Source organism: Styela clava, chromosome 12 (genome assembly GCF_964204865.1).
Source record: "Styela clava chromosome 12, kaStyClav1.hap1.2, whole genome shotgun sequence".
NCBI lineage: Eukaryota > Metazoa > Chordata > Ascidiacea > Stolidobranchia > Styelidae > Styela > Styela clava.
The window spans coordinates 17350001-17357500 of record NC_135261.1 but is presented as its reverse complement, the minus strand read 5'-3'; the positions used below and the strand labels follow the sequence as shown (position 1 = coordinate 17357500).

Sequence of the window (7500 nt, the reverse complement as noted above, 5' to 3'; positions counted from 1 at the left end):
CGCTAGTGCGCTGAGACGGTGCGCGAGCCGACTCGGCAGCGGCGCCTTAAGCGTCCGCGAACCGAGATGGCGCGCCCCCGCACCCAACTGAAAGCGAGCCGGCGACCTGACGGGCCCTCCCGTTTGCCTCTCAATGGTTTCACGTACTCTTGAACTCTCTCTTCAAAGTGCTTTTCAACTTTCCCTTACGGTACTTGTCCGCTATCGGTCTCGCGACCGTATTTAGTCTTAGGTGGAGTTTACCACCCGCTTTGGGCTGCATTCCCAAACAACCCGACTCCGAGAAGACCCGAAGCGGCCAAGGCAAGCGCCCCTATGGGCCTAACACCCGCCGTGGGACGAGGCCTCGATCAGAAGGACACCGGCGCTCGCCGTCAGCCGCACTGGGACTTCCGTACGTCACAACTCGGCGCGCTCAAAAAGCGCGCAGATTCGACGCTGGACTCTTCCCGGTTCACTCGCCGTTACTCAGGGAATCCCTGTTGGTTTCTTTTCCTCCGCTTAATAATATGCTTAAATTCAGCGGGTGCTCTCGCCTGAACTCAGGTCGTATGTGTCAAGCGGGCCGCTTCTCACACGGCCCGCTGGCATCGCAAGTCGTCGCCGCCGGCGCCGACCGAGCGCGTACCGTCGCCGCCTTGGCCCACGGTCGGTCTTGATCTCGTGACCGGACCAACCGACCTGGACCCACCCCTCGAACGTAGTTGAACAACACGTCAAGGGGCCGGCGGTGTACGGGACACGCGGTCGCGCCGAGAAAGCTCGGCGACCGCTTCAACTTGGGGCGACGCCCGGCCGTTTTCGCAGAGGCCAGGCTACGGCCCTCGGGTGAGGACGAACGCGACCCTGAGGCAGACGCGGTCCCGGGATTGACCCGAGACCGCAATTCGCGTTCAGAAGGTCGACGTTCAATGTGTTCTGCAATTACATTACTTCTCGCACTTGGCTGCGTCCTTCATCGACTCGCGAGCCGAGTGATCCACCGTTAAGAGTCGTCCTCGACGTTTCGCCCGGCGCCGAAGCGCGCGGACGTCACACTGTGGGATCGACCACAAAACCACCACCGACAACAACTGCACAAAAACACCAACAAACGGCGCCGAGCGACCGCCGGGCTGGGCCGGCGGCACATCGAGCGAGGTGCCCAGAAGCCACCATCGCACTCGGCTGCCTTGCTATGCCAACGTGTTACGCGTGTCGCACGGGGCGGAACCCCGATTGACGGCCGCCCTCTCGGCGGCACCCAAAGACAATTAAGTGCGCGGTCGGCCGGGGCCTACCACCACTTTCGGTAATGATCCTTCCGCAGGTTCACCTACGGAAACCTTGTTACGACTTTTACTTCCTCTAAATGATCAAGTTTGATCGTCTTCTCGACACGCCGACGCGGCCGTTGCCAGCCGCGACGGGGCCGATCCAAGGATCTCACTAAACCATTCAATCGGTAGTAGCGACGGGCGGTGTGTACAAAGGGCAGGGACGTAATCAACGCAAGTTGATGACTTGCGCTTACTGGGAATTCCTCGTTCAAGGGAAACAATTGCAAGTCCCTATCCCAATCACGAATGAGGTTCAACGGGTTACCCGGACTTTTCGGCCTAGGTTAGACACTCGCTGCTTCACTCAGTGTAGCGCGCGTGCGGCCCCGGACATCTAAGGGCATCACAGACCTGTTATTGCTCAATCTCGTGTGGCTAAACGCCACTAGTCCCTCTAAGAAGTTAGACGCCGACCGAGAAGGTCGCGTAACTACTTAGCATGCCAGAGTCTCGTTCGTTATCGGAATTAAGCAGACAAATCGCTCCACCAACTAAGAACGGCCATGCACCACCACCCACAGAATCAAGAATGAGCTCTCAATCTGTCAATCCTACCTGTGTCCGGGCCGGGTGAGTTTCCCCGTGTTGAGTCAAATTAAGCCGCAGGCTCCACTCCTGGTGGTGCCCTTCCGTCAATTCCTTTAAGTTTCAGCTTTGCAACCATACTTCCCCCGGAACCCAAAGACTTTGGTTTCCCGGAAGCTGCCGGAAAGGTCGTCATGGTAACGCCTCCCGATCGCTAGTTGGCATCGTTTATAGTCAGAACTAGGACGGTATCTGATCGTCTTCGAACCTCTGACTTTCGCTCTTGATTAAAGAAAACATTCTTGGCGAATGCTTTCGCAGTAGTTCGTCTTCCGCCGATCCAAGAATTTTACCTCTAACGGCAGAGTACGGACGCCCCCGTCTGTCCCTCTTAATCATTACCTCGTGCTCCGAAAACGAACAAAATAGAACCGAGGTCCTATTCCATTATTCCATGCAACACTATGCAGGAGAACAGCCTGCTTTGAACACTCTAATTTTTTCAAAGTAAACTTATCGGCCACCGCCGACACTCAGTCAAGAGCACCGACGGAGAACCAAAGGTGAGGCGAACGCAACCAGTGACACGCCTTGCGACGGACCGGCGGCGCTCGCCCAAAATCCAACTACGAGCTTTTCAACCGCAACAACTTTAGCATACACTGTTGGAGCTGGAATTACCGCGGCTGCTGGCACCAGACTTGCCCTCCAATGGATACTCGTTAAGAGTTTTAGGATGTACTCATTCCAATTACAGGGCCTCGTTAGAGTCCTGTATTGTTATTTTTCGTCACTACCTCCCCGTGTCGGGAATGGGTAATTTGCGCGCCTGCTGCCTTCCTTGGATGTGGTAGCCGTTTCTCAGGCTCCCTCTCCGGAATCGAACCCTGATTCCCCGTTACCCGTTATCACAAAGGTAGGCACGTAGCGTACCTTCGACAGTTGATAGGGCAGACACTTGAATGATACGTCGTCGGTGCAGAGACCGTACGATCCGCGTGGTTATCCAGAGTCATCAAACGTCACAGGACGAACCCGGTCGGTTTTGATCTGATAAAAGCGCGCCTCCCGAAGTCGGCGCTTAATGCATGTATTAGCTCTAGAATTACCACAGTTATCCACTTCGCTCACGAGACCAAATAAACCAAGACTGGTTTAATGAGCCATTCGCAGTTTCGCTTTACGAGAACTCGTACTTGCACCTGCATGGCTTAATCTTTGAGACAAGCATATCAACTACTGGCAGGATCAACCAGATAGCTGCGACAGCTGCGCTCGGCCCTTGCTGGGCCGCCCGGCGCGTGCTCGTCGCATTCGTTTAAGACCGAGGCGATCGCCTGCGGCCGTACTCAGCTTCGACAGTCGCTGGCCGCGACGTCCACGCTCTCGCCGGCAGTGCCAGGCGGAGCGATTTGCGTTTTTTCTTTGCTCGCCCTCTCTCGGGCTCGATCCATTCAGTTTCGCACAAACAAGAGCTCTGCCGGCCGCCTGCAGCGGTGCCTAAAACCTGGTCATAACAATGCGACCGTTCTGCTAGGCCGACAAGCGCTCAAGCCAGACGCTCGATCGAACGCCCCCTACATATTAGTCGAGACAACGGCTCGCTCATTAGCATCGCGTTTGTACTTTAACTTTTTTCGGCTCGGCTTCTTTCGACGCCGATGCCGGCGACGCAGCACTCTCTCGCCCGCCAGCCACCGAGAGATGTGTGCGCTCCGACCGGCCCCGCACGCCGCTCTTTCTTGGCTCATTCGAGTTTACTGTCTTTCGCTCTAACATGCCTTACCTAGGGTTAGGTTAGTATGCTTGCACGTTCGTACTTTAACTTTTTTCGGCTCGGCTTCTTTCTTGGCTCATTCGAGTTTACTGTCTTTCGCTCTAACATGCCTTACCTAGGGTTAGGTTAGTATGCTTGCACCGGCTTCTTTCGACGCCGATGCCGGCGACGCAGCACTCTCTCGCCCGCCAGCCACCGAGAGATGTGTGCGCTCCGACCGGCCCCGCACGCCGCTCTTTCTTGGCTCATTCGAGTTTACTGTCTTTCGTTCTAACATGCCTTACCTAGGGTTAGGTTAGTATGCTTGCACGTTTGTACTTTAACTTTTTTCGGCTCGGCTTCTTTCGACGCCGATGCCGGCGACGCAGCACTCTCTCGCCCGCCAGCCACCGAGAGATGTGTGCGCTCCGACCGGCCCCGCACGCCGCTCTTTCTTGGCTCATTCGAGTTTACTGTCTTTCGCTCTAACATGCCTTACCTAGGGTTAGGTTAGTATGCTTGCACGTTTGTACTTTAACTTTTTTCGGCTCGGCTTCTTTCGACGCCGATGCCGGCGACGCAGCACTCTCTCGCCCGCCAGCCACCGAGAGATGTGTGCGCTCCGACCGGCCCCGCACGCCGCTCTTTCTTGGCTCATTCGAGTTTACTGTCTTTCGCTCTAACATGCCTTACCTAGGGTTAGGTTAGTATGTTTGCACGTTTGTACTTTAACTTTTTTCGGCTCGGCTTCTTTCGACGCCGATGCCGGCGACGCAGCACTCTCTCGCCCGCCAGCCACCGAGAGATGTGTGCGCTCCGACCGGCCCCGCACGCCGCTCTTTCTTGGCTCATTCGAGTTTACTGTCTTTCGCTCTAACATGCCTTACCTAGGGTTAGGTTAGTATGCTTGCACGTTTGTACTTTAACTTTTTTCGGCTCGGCTTCTTTCTTGGCTCATTCGAGTTTACTGTCTTTCGCTCTAACATGCCTTACCTAGGGTTAGGTTAGTATGCTTGCACGTTTGTACTTTAACTTTTTTCGGCTCGGCTTCTTTCGACGCCGATGCCGGCGACGCAGCACTCTCTCGCCCGCCAGCCACCGAGAGATGTGTGCGCTCCGACCGGCCCCGCACGCCGCTCTTTCTTGGCTCATTCGAGTTTACTGTCTTTCGCTCTAACATGCCTTACCTAGGGTTAGGTTAGTATGCTTGCACGTTTGCACTTTAACTTTTTTCGGCTCGGCTTCTTTCGACGCCGATGCCGGCGACGCAGCACTCTCTCGCCCGCCAGCCACCGAGAGATGTGTGCGCTCCGACCGGCCCCGCACGCCGCTCTTTCTTGGCTCATTCGAGTTTACTGTCTTTCGCTCTAACATGCCTTACCTAGGGTTAGGTTAGTATGCTTGCACGTTTGTACTTTAACTTTTTTCGGCTCGGCTTCTTTCGACGCCGATGCCGGCGACGCAGCACTCTCTCGCCCGCCAGCCACCGAGAGATGTGTGCGCTCCGACCGGCCCCGCACGCCGCTCTTTCTTGGCTCATTCGAGTTTACTGTCTTTCGCTCTAACATGCCTTACCTAGGGTTAGGTTAGTATGCTTGCACGTTTGTACTTTAACTTTTTTCGGCTCGGCTTCTTTCGACGCCGATGCCGGCGACGCAGCACTCTCTCGCCCGCCAGCCACCGAGAGATGTGTGCGCTCCGACCAGCCCCGCACGCCGCTCTTTCTTGGCTCATTCGAGTTTACTGTCTTTCGCTCTAACATGCCTTACCTAGGGTTAGGTTGGTATGCTTGCACGTTTGTACTTTAACTTTTTTCGGCTCGGCTTCTTTCGACGCCGATGCCGGCGACGCAGCACTCTCTCGCCCGCCAGCCACCGAGAGATGTGTGCGCTCCGACCGGCCCCGCACGCCGCTCTTTCTTGGCTCATTCGAGTTTACTGTCTTTCGCTCTAACATGCCTTACCTAGGGTTAGGTTAGTATGCTTGCACGTTTGTATTTTAACTTTTTTCGGCTCGGCTTCTTTCGACGCCGATGCCGGCGACGCAGCACTCTCTCGCCCGCCAGCCACCGAGAGATGTGTGCGCTCCGACCGGCCCCGCACGCCGCTCTTTCTTGGCTCATTCGAGTTTACTGTCTTTCGCTCTAACATGCCTTACCTAGGGTTAGGTTAGTATGCTTGCACGTTTGTACTTTAACTTTTTTCGGCTCGGCTTCTTTCGACGCCGATGCCGGCGACGCAGCACTCTCTCGCCCGCCAGCCACCGAGAGATGTGTGCGCTCCGACCGGCCCCGCACGCCGCTCTTTCTTGGCTCATTCGAGTTTACTGTCTTTCGCTCTAACATGCCTTACCTAGGGTTAGGTTAGTATGCTTGCACGTTTGTACTTTAACTTTTTTCGGCTCGGCTTCTTTCTTGGCTCATTCGAGTTTACTGTCTTTCGCTCTAACATGCCTTACCTAGGGTTAGGTTAGTATGCTTGCACGTTTGTACTTTAACTTTTTTCGGCTCGGCTTCTTTCGACGCCGATGCCGGCGACGCAGCACTCTCTCGCCCGCCAGCCACCGAGAGATGTGTGCGCTCCGACCGGCCCCGCACGCCGCTCTTTCTTGGCTCATTCGAGTTTACTGTCTTTCGCTCTAACATGCCTTACCTAGGGTTAGGTTAGTATGCTTGCACGTTTGCACTTTAACTTTTTTCGGCTCGGCTTCTTTCGACGCCGATGCCGGCGACGCAGCACTCTCTCGCCCGCCAGCCACCGAGAGATGTGTGCGCTCCGACCGGCCCCGCACGCCGCTCTTTCTTGGCTCATTCGAGTTTACTGTCTTTCGCTCTAACATGCCTTACCTAGGGTTAGGTTAGTATGCTTGCACGTTTGTACTTTAACTTTTTTCGGCTCGGCTTCTTTCGACGCCGATGCCGGCGACGCAGCACTCTCTCGCCCGCCAGCCACCGAGAGATGTGTGCGCTCCGACCGGCCCCGCACGCCGCTCTTTCGTGGCTCATTCGAGTTTACTGTCTTTCGCTCTAACATGCCTTATCTAGGGTTAGGTTAGTATGCTTGCACGTTTGTACTTTAACTTTTTTCGGCTCGGCTTCTTTCGACGCCGATGCCGGCGACGCAGCACTCTCTCGCCCGCCAGCCACCGAGAGATGTGTGCGCTCCGACCAGCCCCGCACGCCGCTCTTTCTTGGCTCATTCGAGTTTACTGTCTTTCGCTCTAACATGCCTTACCTAGGGTTAGGTTAGTATGCTTGCACGTTTGTACTTTAACTTTTTTCGGCTCGGCTTCTTTCGACGCCGATGCCGGCGACGCAGCACTCTCTCGCCCGCCAGCCACCGAGAGATGTGTGCGCTCCGACCGGCCCCGCACGCCGCTCTTTCTTGGCTCATTCGAGTTTACTGTCTTTCGCTCTAACATGCCTTACCTAGGGTTAGGTTAGTATGCTTGCACGTTTGTACTTTAACTTTTTTCGGCTCGGCTTCTTTCGACGCCGATGCCGGCGACGCAGCACTCTCTCGCCCGCCAGCCACCGAGAGATGTGTGCGCTCCGACCGGCCCCGCACGCCGCTCTTTCTTGGCTCATTCGAGTTTACTGTCTTTCGCTCTAACATGCCTTACCTAGGGTTAGGTTAGTATGCTTGCACGTTTGTACTTTAACTTTTTTCGGCTCGGCTTCTTTCGACGCCGATGCCGGCGACGCAGCACTCTCTCGCCCGCCAGCCACCGAGAGATGTGTGCGCTCCGACCAGCCCCGCACGCCGCTCTTTCTTGGCTCATTCGAGTTTACTGTCTTTCGCTCTAACATACCTTACCTAGGGTTAGGTTAGTATGCTTGCACGTTTGTACTTTAACTTTTTTCGGCTCGGCTTCTTTCGACGCCGATGCCGGCGACGCAGC

General features: G+C 55.6%; 3 non-coding genes across 3 annotated transcripts in view; all 3 read right to left on the bottom strand.

The window, feature by feature from the left end:
• Positions 1 to 550, bottom strand: part of LOC144430941 (large subunit ribosomal RNA) — a 3514-nt gene extending 2964 nt beyond the window's left edge. Inside the window, exon 1 of the ribosomal RNA XR_013479813.1 lies at positions 1 to 550. This exon is cut by the window's left edge and continues 2964 nt beyond it. This is a non-coding gene — a ribosomal RNA (large subunit ribosomal RNA).
• A 291-nt stretch (positions 551 to 841) lies between these two features.
• LOC144430852 (5.8S ribosomal RNA) lies at positions 842 to 994 on the bottom strand. Its single transcript, XR_013479768.1, has one exon. It is a non-coding gene; the product is annotated as a 5.8S ribosomal RNA (ribosomal RNA).
• Positions 995 to 1292: 298 nt separating this feature from the next.
• On the bottom strand, positions 1293 to 3103 carry LOC144430886 (small subunit ribosomal RNA). The gene has a single exon (XR_013479798.1). It is a non-coding gene; the product is annotated as a small subunit ribosomal RNA (ribosomal RNA).
• Between the last annotated feature and the right edge of the window lie 4397 nt (positions 3104 to 7500).